Raw genomic sequence first — 12,874 nt, forward strand, 5'->3', positions numbered from 1 at the left:
TTTCCATAAAACTTTAAGTACAGTATTGTAAATATAACTTTAGTTTACAGTCTACTTCTGCCTTTCTTGGTAATTTGTTCAGCTCGGCATTTAAATTACCTAGCCAGCCAAACATAAAACTTCAGCCAGCAGAATACACCTCCTGTTATGTTTCCATGTGTAATTCCGTTCTTGTAACAGGACTCTTAAAAGTCCAAGGAGACAACAAAAGAGGTAACTAGGCTGAAAACAAGTTAAAGACTTTAATTTTACATGATCAGGAATGTAATGTTCATAAATAAATTACAAATTAAAGCATCCCTTGACAATTTACCAATGGATTCCTACCTACCTACTGTAAAACAGAAGGATTAGAGCCAGGGTTGAATACACAGGTACATGCTTATGTTAATTTAAACAAGTTAGCTGGGCTGGTGAAGGAATTCTGATGCAGCAGAGGTCATGTATTAAATACATGTTCATTATTAACTCCTCCTGTGTGCATCTAACCCACAGTTTAACAGACATAATGCAAGGTGGGTTGGACAACTGTATATTCAACATAAGTTCTGCTTTTAATGTGAAATTTCAGTGTGAGTCTTTCTGGAATTATCTCTCATGCTTACTGTATTGGTCAATAAAGTGATTCATTTCTTTCTTTCTTGAAAGCCAAATGCCAGGAAAAACAAAGGTAAATGATTTTATTTTATATTGCATTGGCCAAAAAAGACTTCTGTACAATTTTGCTAGTTTGGATTGCTGTTTAATGGTGTCTGTGAATATAAAAAGAGACTCTGAAAGGATGCCAAGAGAGTCAGCAGTGAAAAGAATCATGTGAATTTGTATTATTGTGTTCAATACTTGCATCTACAGCGCTGTTTAGGTTTACAATGAACAATTAAAAAAAAACTCTTTTGTTAGTAACTTTTTAGTGATGCCCCCATAGAAACTCATTGTACTGGTGATACCCCCATAGAAACTCATCATCCCACTAAGCTATCCATCAGTAATCATAAAGCAGAAGACCTCAAAAAAACAAAATATAGAATCTTCATCTTAAAATATTGATTCGGTTCATTTTGGTTGTAGTGTGTGTAGTCTGGTGAGGTTTAAAGTATTGGAATCTTCAGTCAAATTTCTGTTGCTCTGAAACACATATATAGAGATGTGTTCACAGCTCACCAGTCTACATTGGCTGGTTTTATGATATTCTGTATTAACTAGATTTTGAAGATTAAAATGAAAGTGTGTCTGTGGGTTTTATGACTGTAGTGATCTAACACCAGGACAATGACACCATCACCTCCTGGTAATACACTTACACTTGGTTCTTTAACCCCTTCACGCCGGTGCCTCCTGGCCCTTTAAAAGTTTCAGAAGCCAGGAGTCGGGGTGGGATTTAGGGTCATGTGACTACCGTGACGTGTCTTCACGGCGGTCACATGATCGGGAAAGGTCCCGATCAAAAGAGGAGATCGGGACCTTTCCGTGAGTACAGGACATGTGTGCTGGGAGCGTGCAGGGCACGCGCTTTCGGCATATATGTCCTTTTTTAATAAGACGCAAATGTGCGGCCGCTCAGTGTCTAAGCCCAGACGTCGGGAGGCCGCACATTTGCGTTTGGCCGGCATGAAGAGGTTAACCACTTCAGCCCCAGGGCAATTCTGACATTTCTGTCATACATGTAGAAATTAGTGTTTTTGCTGAAAAATTACATAGAACCCGCAAACATTATGTATATTTTTTTAACAGCGGTCCTAGAGAATAAAATGGTGGCTGTTGCAATTTTTTATGTCACAAAATATTTGCACAGCAGTTTTTCAAAGGCAATTTTTTGGAAAAAATGCACTTTAGTGAATGTTATTGCACAAAACCATATAACACACAATTATTTGGTAAAATTTAAAAGATGTTATTACATCAAGTAAATAGATATCTAACATATCACGCTTTAAAACTGCACCAAACTACGGTACTTAAAAATCTACATAGGCAACACTTTATAAGCCTTCACAGGTTACCAGTTACACAGGAGGTCTGGAGCTAGAATTATTGCTCATGCTGTAACGTTTGCGGCAATACCACACATGTGTTGTGCAAACACCATTTACATATGCGTGCACGATCTACAGATGTGTTTGCCTTTGCGCATGAGCACAGAGGGATGGGGGCTCTTTGATTTTTTTTATTATTTATTTTATTTAATTTTTTTTACTTTTACCCTCTCTCTTTACATTTATATTTGATCAATTTTATTGCTATCACAAGGGATGAACAACATCTTGTGGTAACATGGGCAGTGACAGGTACTCTTTACCAAGAGACCCCAGATCTATCCTCTGCCCTTAAAATCATCAGATCAAACCAAGATTTTTTTGATCCAATGGTTTCACAGGCTGGCAATGGCCTGTTTACTTTAGCCAAAACCTGGAGTGACAAAATTCTCATCGCTTCTGGTTTCTTAGACCATAGAGATTATTGGGGATCTTCCGGTCCGCCATCATCTCTATGGTCATCTGGCATAGACAGGAGACCCCATAAAGGTGGAGGAGGACCCCCTTTCACCACCTGTAAATGCTATCCAGCAGCTAATTTGCCGGTAAGATCACTTTTACATTTAAACCCCATCGCCAGCTGAAAAAAAAGATATAAGAATGATACTTGTAGTTGCAAATATCATTCTGTTATAACCACTTCAGCCCTAGCAACATACGGGTACATTACTGAGGCTGAAGTGGTCAAAGCAGCCTTGGACTTTCAAAACCAGGTTCACTCTATTATGTAAAAAGCAACCGTTCTTTTTGCTGTGGCTCTCCCACTCATGCAAGTATTAGCCCATGTTGGAGGCCATGAGGGAGACAAGGCTGAGCAGGAAAAGGCAGACTACAGGGTAGCCACAGCAGCTTTGGTCTTAAAAGAAGAGTTTTGCTCTGGGAATAATTGAGAACATTGGGCACAGGCAACAAAAGCTGCCTCCATTCTTGTCTTTATGTCAATTCAATATGGCTTAGTTGCCCAGAAGTACACTTTAAAGGAGAGGTATGGCCACAGCTTTTTTGGTCATACTTCTCCTGTGACCTCCTGTGGCCTACTGTCAGCTGATGTCACAAAATCATTCCAGGCTCTGCAGGGATCCTGACAATAATGCCAGGATCTACCCACATACCTGACCGGCAGTTGGCTCAGCCTTTCAATGGGCTGCTAAGAACCCGAGTCAGCTGCCCCCTCCCCAGGCCAGACAACTGACAGTTTCCAATCTCTGCCCAGAGCGGACCCAAGAACTAAGCAATCAGCAGTTTTTGTTTGTTTTTTTATACCCCATACTTCTCTTTTAAAAAGATTACCTGAAAATGTATTTAGTTCCCTCATGGTTTTCATTTCAAATAACTGCTTCATTGTTACACTTGCTCTTAATGTTGGTGACAGTAACAATTCCCATAGAAGTAACACTTCATATCACCAAGGGATCCTTGGACCTCAGTAATAATGTATATTATTAGTGTACAAAAGTGTAACTCATTCATGTCAGGGGGTAGTGAAGGGGTGGGACCTTTCACAACCACAAAAAAAATTAGTTACAATTTAAGATTTCAATAATTAAATATAATTAGAAGAGTCAAGGAGTCTAGGGACTCCTCTAGTGATAATTTATAAACAGTTATTTTAATTTTGGATACAGCAATCACAGATACTGCTGTCCTGAAATGTTGCTGGCCCAGTAGCTGCCAATTTGGTTTTCTAAACTCTCACCCTGGTGGCTTGATTTAGCCAATGAGGGGCTTTTAACAACAATGGGAGGTTCATCCTACAAGGTCAGGGGCCATGGAACCCTGCCTTTTGTTATTTTCTTTTAAAGACATTTAACTAAATCCTAACCCTGGACCAAGTGGCCACTCACCAAGGTTATGGTTAGAAAACCTATATGGTTTTGGGCACTGCCATATTGGTTATCTATATTGAGGCTCATGTTCCTCAACATTAGTACTAAAGTACTTTGCAAAGGGGGAAACATATAGTAAACATATATCCTTAGCCACTGAGTGAAAAATGTTTAACATATGTGGCTACTATGCCAATAAATGACTTGTTTGGGAATTTATCAACTTCTGTTCTGACAAGAAACTCATGCATTTGCTTGGTGATATTTATTGTTTCTGGATTTGTGCAGATTAGATATCAGTGTCATCAGTGTTTTTCTCCATGTAATTTAATTTCTGTCAATTATCTTGTACAATGGTGGAACAGTCTATTCCTATTACTGCATTCTAATTGGTTTCTAATGTAACCAAGAAGCATACATGATACCAGCCCGTCATTACTTTGTCGTGCAGTGTATGCAAATCAGACAGAAATAAATGTTTGGCGCCAGCTGGCCCAAATGTACAATTTAGACTTCTTTTTCTATTCTTTGTTCTTTGATGCTCAGTAAATGAGCTGCAGAACTCCACTCTACACACAATTCAATTTTACAGGCCTATTATCTGAGATATAATGTGGAGGTTAAATATATCAGGGCAGCCATTATGTGAAAATAATTAACAGTAATGAATAATGCACTAATTCTACTGATGAGAGATGGTTATATGTATAATGAAGTGTTGGGGCACCACTGACAAATGAAATTACACATATTTAAACACTGTTTTATGATATTACTTTGCTGTTATAATTTCCTTTACCTACAATGAACCACTTTGATTATGACCATTATCGTGACAGCGCCAGAGGATGAAATACTGAAAGTTAATGTGACAGCGATTAGTCAGTCAGAAAATCTATCATGAACATTCGAACCGAGTGAAATAAGACAGAAGAAAGGCCTGCTGTACTTTCCCTCTACAGACACGAGAAGAATGATACCATCAACATCACTTCAATATTAAATGGATAGAATTATCTTGTCATGCAGTTAGAGCCCCTGAAGTACTACTTATTTGTACCTTGCAGGGAAAGGTCAGCCCTTCTTAGTCATTCATAACAAGTAGTTGATAGATTCCAGGAATCAATAATCGTGCCAAGCAGATGGGAAGAAGTCAGGAAATAGTTAGGCTTGTTTCATTCTTTCTCTGCAAATTTATATTCTGTTTATTCGCTAAGGCTTACTTATATAGTTATAATAGTTATAGTTTTTTAATATGTGTGTTAAAATTATTGCAGCATGGTAAACATAAAAAGGATAAAAATAAAGCATGCTTGAGTTTATAGTTGCTTGAAGTTTATAAGTACACAAGCTTTAAAGTGTAACCCTCGAAAATCCTCATCAGTTTCTGGCTTGTTTTCAAAAATAAATGTTCTAATACACAATAATAGGAATAAGGTTTGAATTTGCAGATTCCCTGAGTTCTCCTCAGATCCTACATATTTGCAGTTCTTGCTGCTGAAATAATGCAGGGATTTGCCATAGTAATCACAATGCACTGCCTGGCCTTTGAAATTAGATCAAATGGCTTAGAAGGGTCAGTAAGAGGGCCATGACAATGTGTTTTAGCTGGTATAGGTAAAGCATTGGGAGTGCTGCTGATAAAGTACATAGGAAGAAATTAGTGTAGGACCAGTAGGCACTGACAGGTCTGTTAAAGCAGATGTAAACCCATTACTGAATGTCAGGTAGGTAGCAAAATGCTGCATGTCTTGGAGAATTTGGAGGTGTGTGGAGAAAAGGTATTTTTACCCTTTTTTCATCCTTTGTTACATCTTAATGAGGCTGATGCCTTGCAACCTCTTTAGATTGTTGTTGACTCTGGCTGCAATCTTTTTTTTTCAAGAACCTTTTACCAAAGCTCTATTAAAGCCCCCCAAAAATACTTACCTCAACCCCAACTTGGAATACTCCAGTGAGGCACAGGTGGCGTCAACACCACTGCCTCCTGGGATAGCTGAGTGTTCACAATCCAACAAAACTATGCAATGAGCTGGAGTGTGTTCATGAAGGGTTTCAAGCATCCAGTTAAGTATGATATTTTTTCATTTGCATTTGACTTTGAGAGTTGGGGAGATTTCAATAAAGTTGATCTTCCATTTTCACGGATCCACTGTAAATATTGACAACAGTGGAATGCAGCACAGAAGCCTATAGTTTTCCTTGGAAGAGCATGAGACAGAATGATTTACAAGGAGGAGATTGTGGGACAGGGCAGTGTCTAAACAAGAACCTACCTATCAGTATCACCAGCTGTTATTTTCCTAAAGCAATCTATAAAAATAAAAAGTAGACTTTAGAAGTGATAATATGCTAAAATGTATATGAGATTTTAGTTGCTAGATGTGCATCTACTTTTACAAACCACGCGTAAGATCCTTGAATTTCAGTGCTGGGGGACAGTTACTTATGTACCCTGTTTGTGCACACAAATCTGTACTCTAAAAAGGAAGAGTTTCTGTCTGCAACTGATTATTAGCTAGCTTCTCAATGTCAACACCTTATCTACTTTTTTTCTATTTATTTGGGGGTTTTCCCTTCATTTTTAGACTCTAACTTTTAGCTCCGGGTGATAAACGTGTATCAGACAGTTGTTGCTGACAGTTAATGCAAGAGCTGCTTTTTTCACACCTTACCACATCCTTGAAAACAAACATAAAAACAATGTGCACCCAAAACACCACACACCCTGGTATTGAAGCAGTTGAAGTGCCAAGCTGGCACACAAGCACTGTGCTTGTGGGGCTTTTGAGGACATTTTTTTCTTCTACTTCAGCAAAAACCTGGCACGGGAAGGTTGTTCCTGGAGACAGTGGAATGGATGTTGGCAAATGCTGTTTGAGTTTGAAGGCTTCATCCTGGAAAAGGGCAAGTGGCCTAATACTGTAGGTTTTAATGCTTAATTTTTGTTGCTGCTGCTGCCTGCACTTCCCTTCTTGTCCTTGGAGAAAGACTCACAAGAAAAAGCTAACAAGGACCAAGGGGGATAGAAATCAGTCTCCCACCAAATGTGGTGGCCCCACAACTTCCAATTGGGTCCCCCTTGCCAGCTGACATTATTTTTACCCATCCCTGCTTGTGTTTGCCTGGCCACGGTTGGAGAGCCTTACAAGGAAAAACTATTTAAACATTTAAATATAAAGCATAAAACAAATTTGGAGATATGTAAATAATAAATAGTGTAAAGGAGTGGCACTGTGTCAAGGTCCTACCTTTTCCCTGTGGTTATGTTACTTCATGTGCTGGTGTCCATCTTGGATTCTGCTGTGCATGATGGGAGCCCTTTTATGCCTTCAGGTTTCTGTGGTCCATCCTCCAGAGGGGTGTGGCTGATGACATATAAGCCTGTGGTCCGCACATGCTCTTTGCACTTGTGTCTTGTGTCTTTGTGTTGCTGTTACTCTGTTCTGACTCTCGTGACTCTCCTGGTATCTGATTCGGCTTGTCTTGACTATTCTTTGTATTCTCCTTTGATCTGACCCTCTGTTGCTGAACCCGGCTCGTGACCTGTGATTCTCGTCTGCTGTCCTGTACTGTTCTGTCCTGTTGTTGTTGACCCCGGCTTGTCTGACTACTCTTTTGTCTCTTCCACCAGCTACACGCCATTGGCGGCGGCCATTACCGCAGCTGAGGTGTCTCGGGGGCCGCGACCTGGTTCCTGGCTGCGTCAAGTTCATCCCCACCATCAGGGGCCCTGGTGAAGGGCAGCCTGGGACTTAGACTCCGCGCCCTGAGGGACTTCGGTCTGTGGGTGGTGGTTGTCGTCAGCCAGTGCGTTACATTGTTAGGCCTGCCTGTCCGTTCCTCAGCTCCTGCCCTGACATTACACAAGTGCCATGAACCCTGACGGTGCAGGCACGCCTTCGCTCCCAATGCTAGTCGCCAGACTCGATCAACAGGATCACCTGTTGGATCAGTTCGCTCAGGCGTTGCAAACTCTGCTTGCACGCACCGCGCACCTTACTCCTGGTGTTATTAGGCCGGTTGTCGCTCCGGTGGTCGCTTCCGCTGCTGTTCCGCTTGCTGTGCCTACCGCCGCGGCTGATGCGGCACCCGCGGTGTCCAGAGGTATGACCGGTTCAGCCCCTCTTCCACAGCGCTTTGGGGGTGAGCCGAGTCAGTGTCGTGGGTTCCTCAACCAGGTGGGTATTTATTTTGAATTAATACCTCACGCCTTTCCGTCTGAGAGGTCAAAGGTGGGGTTCCTCATCTCACTACTCTCAGACAAGGCCTTGGCCTGGGCAAATCCCTTATGGGAGAGGAACGACCCGGTGATTCAAGATTTTTCTGGTTTTGTTGATGCCTTCCGTAGGGTATTCGACGTACCGGCTCGTTCCGCCTCGGCGGCCAAGCTGCTCATGACCATGCATCAGGGTTCACGGACCGTGGCCGAGTACGCTATAGAGTTTCGTACCCTGGCGGCAGAGGTCGGTTGGAACAATGAGGCTCTGGTGGCTGCGTTTTCCCATGGTCTTTCTGACTCATTGAAGGACGAGATTGCAGCTAAGGAACTGCCTGTGGTGTTGGAGGAGCTCATCTCTTTCCTGATCCTGATTGACACCAGGCTCAGGGAGAGGCCTTCACTCAAGGAACGCCTGCGGAGCCCTTCCAATCGACTGGCACCTGCGTTTTCTGTCCCACCCGTTCCTCCCTCTCCTCCCACGCCTCCTGGGGATAGCTTGTCTGGTGGGGAACCCATGCAGCTGGGGTTTGCTCGCCTTTCCGAGGGGGAGCGGGCCGCTCGGCGTCGGGAGGGTCGCTGCCTGTACTGTGGCCTCGGTAGGGCACTTTCGGCAGTCTTGTCCGGTCCTTCCGGGAAACGCTCGCACCTGAGATCATGTCGGGGACAGATCTTGGGTGGAGTTTCCTCGTCCCCGGCGTTCCGCAAGGATAAGCCACTGATCACCGTGGTCCTTTCTTGGACAGGGGGCTCGGTGACGGCCCAGGCGTTGGTAGACTCTGGGGCCGGTGGGTTGTTCTTGGACAGCTCGTTTGCTGCGCAGCACTCCATTCCCCTGCAGGCTCGTGCTGCCCCATTGGTTCTCGAAGCAATAGATGGCAGGCCCCTGCAGCCGCCGCAGGTTACTCACGAGACCCTGCCAATAGAGGTAGCCATTGGGGCTGTTCACAGGGAGTTGGCCTGTTTTCAGGTGATTTCTTCCCCACACTATTCGGTGGTTTTGGGGTATCCCTGGCTCCAGAGGCACAATCCAACCTTCAATTGGCAAACAGCCGAGATTCTCTCATGGTCTCCACAGTGTGGGGCCGGGTGCATCCGGGGGCCGGTTAAGGTATTGTGTGCCTCCTCGGACTCTGCGTTGCCCACCGACTATGGGGAATACCGGGACGTGTTCGATAAGGTACGCGCTGGTACCTTACCACCGCATCGTCCTTACGACTGCGCCATATCCCTGCAACCCGGGGCCACTCCTCCACGTGGCAGGGTGTACCCTCTCTCGGTTGCGGAGAATAAGGCCATGGAGGAGTACGTGGTGGATGCGCTTTCCCGGGGGCACATTCGTAAGTCTACTTCCCCAGCAGGAGCGGGGTTTTTTTTCGTAAAGAAGAAAGGTGGGGAATTGAGGCCCTGCATCGATTATAGGGGTCTCAATCGGATTACCATTAAAAATGCATATCCAATTCCTTTGATTTCTGAGTTATTCGACCGCCTTAAGGGAGCAACGGTCTTTACCAAACTCGACCTTAGGGCGGCGTACAACCTCGTACGGATCAGACAGGGGGATGAGTGGAAGACCGCGTTTAACACCAGAACTGGGCACTACGAATACCTGGTGATGCCCTTCGGATTGTGTAACGCGCCCGCGGTCTTTCAGGAATTCATAAACGATGTCCTTCCTGATTTGTTGCAGCAATGCGTAGTGGTTTACCTGGATGACATCTTGGTTTACTCTACCTCCATGGAGTCCCATGTCCAGGATGTTAAGCAGGTGCTGCAACGATTGCGTGAGAACGGACTCTTTTGTAAACTCGAGAAGTGCGAGTTCCATCGATCCCAGGTTGCCTTTTTGGGCTACATAATTTCCGCGGAGGGATTTTCCATGGACCCTCAGAAGGTTGCGGCAGTTCTGCAGTGGCCTCGTCCCAATGGTCTTCGACCCATTCAGCGCTTTCTGGGTTTTGCCAACTACTATCGGAAGTTCATCAGGAACTTCTCCACATTGGCAAAGCCTCTCTCTGACCTAACCAAGAAGGGGAGTAACCCTCACGAGTGGCCATCCGAGGCCATCAGAGCTTTCGAGGCTCTGAAAGCTGCCTTTGCTTCGGCTCCGATTCTTTCGCATCCCAATCCTGGGTTGCCCTTCGTCCTCGAAGTTGATGCTTCCGAGACGGGAGTAGGGGCTCTCCTGTCTCAGCGTCGGTCACCCGATGGACCCCTACTTCCCTGTGGGTTCTACTCCAGGAAGCTTTCCTCGGCTGAGTGCAACTACCAGATTGGAGATCGGGAGTTGTTGGTCATCATTCTGGCTCTCAAGGAATGGAGGCACCTGCTCGAGGGTTCCGCGGTTCCGGTCCTCATTCTTACCGATCACAAGAACCTGACTTATCTTTCGGAGGCCAAGAGATTGACACCCCGCCAGGCCAGATGGGCTCTGTTCTTGTCACGCTTCAACTATGTGGTTTCATATTTGCCTGGTTCCAAGAATGTCAGGGCTGATGCGTTATCACGGCAATACTCTGAGTTGTCCAGGGAGGACTCTGAGCCAATCTCACTTATACCTCCAGATCAGATCCTGGCTGCCATTCGCACCAGTCTGACCTCTCCCCTTGGGGAGCAGATTTTGGCGGCTCAAACTGATGCTCCTCCCGGGAGGCCGGAGGGTAGATGTTTCGTACCCGAGGGATTGCGCACCCGCCTGCTGCGTACCTACCATAACGCCAAAACTGCCGGGCATCCAGGGAAGAACCAGCTGTGTTGGGTCGTCTCTCGCTTATTCTGGTGGCCAACCCTCCGTGCCGACATTGCCTCTTATGTAGCGGCATGTTCGATCTGTGCCCAGAATAAGTCTCCACGGCATCTCCCTTTGGGTCTTCTGCAACCCATTCCCAATGGGGAGCGTCCTTGGTCACATCTAGGGATGGACTTTATTGTAGACCTCCCGGTGTCTCGGGGTCATACGGTCATCCTCATGATCGTCGATCGGTTTTCCAAGATGTGCCATTGCATTCCACTCAGGAAATTACCCACAGCGCAGGAACTGGCCACGGTCTTTTCCAGGGAGATTTTTCGCCTGCATGGGTTACCTAAGGTGATTGTCTCAGACCGCGGGAGTCAGTTCGTGTCCAGATTCTGGCGTGCCTTCTGCTCCCAGTTGGGTATTAGTCTCTCCTTTTCATCAGCCTACCACCCGCAGTCCAATGGGGCTGCGGAGCGTTCCAATCAGGCCTTAGAACAATTCCTTCGGTGTTATATTTCAGACCATCAGGATGATTGGGCCGATCTCCTGCCGTGGGCAGAGTTTGCCAGGAACTCGGCGGTCAACTCCTCCACCGGGATGTCTCCCTTCATGGCCAACTATGGGTTTCAACCCGCGGTATTACCTGAGAGGTTCTCACCACAGGACATTCCGGCTGTGGAGAACCATCTTGCTGCCCTGCGTTCTTCTTGGGGGCAGATCCAGAGGGCCTTGAGGGACTCAGCTCAGCGCCAGAAGTTCCAGGCTGATCGCAGACGGTTTCCCGCTCCTTCATACCAGGTCGGCGATCGGGTGTGGTTGTCTACTCGCAACCTCAATCTTCGGGTGCCCACACCCAAACTGGCTCCCCGTTTTGTCGGTCCTTTCCGCATTCTCCGCAAAGTGAATCCGGTGGCCTATGCACTTGCCCTTCCGTCTGGGATGCGGATCTCCAATATCTTTCATGTTTCCCTGTTGAAACCTCTGATCTGCAATCGCTTCACTACCTCTCTTCCTCGGCCCCGTCCTGTCCGGGTTGACGGTCATGAGGAGTATGAGGTGAGCCGGATCCTGGACTCTCGATTGGTGCGCGGTCAATTACAGTTCCTGGTTCATTGGCGCGGTTATGGTCCCGAGGAGCGTTCCTGGGTTCCTTCCGCGGATGTCCATGCTCCTGCCCTCCTCCGCGCTTTTCATACCCGCTTTCCTCAGAAACCTTTTGTTGAGCCGCGGAGGGGGAGGGGCCCTTGAGGGGGAGGTACTGTCAAGGTCCTACCTTTTCCCTGTGGTTATGTTACTTCATGTGCTGGTGTCCATCTTGGATTCTGCTGTGCATGATGGGAGCCCTTTTATGCCTTCAGGTTTCTGTGGTCCATCCTCCAGAGGGGTGTGGCTGATGACATATAAGCCTGTGGTCCGCACATGCTCTTTGCACTTGTGTCTTGTGTCTTTGTGTTGCTGTTACTCTGTTCTGACTCTCGTGACTCTCCTGGTATCTGATTCGGCTTGTCTTGACTATTCTTTGTATTCTCCTTTGATCTGACCCTCTGTTGCTGAACCCGGCTCGTGACCTGTGATTCTCGTCTGCTGTCCTGTACTGTTCTGTCCTGTTGTTGTTGACCCCGGCTTGTCTGACTACTCTTTTGTCTCTTCCACCAGCTACACGCCATTGGCGGCGGCCATTACCGCAGCTGAGGTGTCTCGGGGGCCGCGACCTGGTTCCTGGCTGCGTCAAGTCCATCCCCACCATCAGGGGCCCTGGTGAAGGGCAGCCTGGGACTTAGACTCCGCGCCCTGAGGGACTTCGGTCTGTGGGTGGTGGTTGTCGTCAGCCAGTGCGTTACATTGTTAGGCCTGCCTGTCCGTTCCTCAGCTCCTGCCCTGACACACTGGATGTCTTCTTGACTAATGAACCTTTGTGGTAGATTCTCTACATCACTTCTTTGGCAGGTTTGATTCAGGGACATGTTAGTTACTTCTGCTATTGCAATATTATTCTTTTCAATTACCCAACATATTATACCATTTATGCCCAACATCTAATCACATGCAACAGACCACA

General features: G+C 46.1%; 1 long non-coding RNA gene across 3 annotated transcripts in view; it reads left to right on the top strand.

Annotated features, from left to right (window-relative positions):
* Positions 1-12,874, top strand: part of LOC149459921 (uncharacterized) — a 348,229-nt gene that overhangs the window by 270,134 nt on the left and 65,221 nt on the right. Inside the window, exon 3 of one of the 3 annotated variants that reach the window (XR_016313179.1) lies at positions 649-670. The exons of the other annotated variants lie outside the window; for them this stretch is intronic. This is a non-coding gene — a long non-coding RNA (uncharacterized LOC149459921). The remainder of the gene's footprint in view (positions 1-648; positions 671-12,874) is intronic. 3 annotated transcript variants of the gene reach the window in all.

Source organism: Staurois parvus, unplaced genomic scaffold, assembly GCF_062004578.1.
Source record: "Staurois parvus isolate SC_StPar_1 unplaced genomic scaffold, SC_StPar_1.0 ptg000243l, whole genome shotgun sequence".
NCBI lineage: Eukaryota > Metazoa > Chordata > Amphibia > Anura > Ranidae > Staurois > Staurois parvus.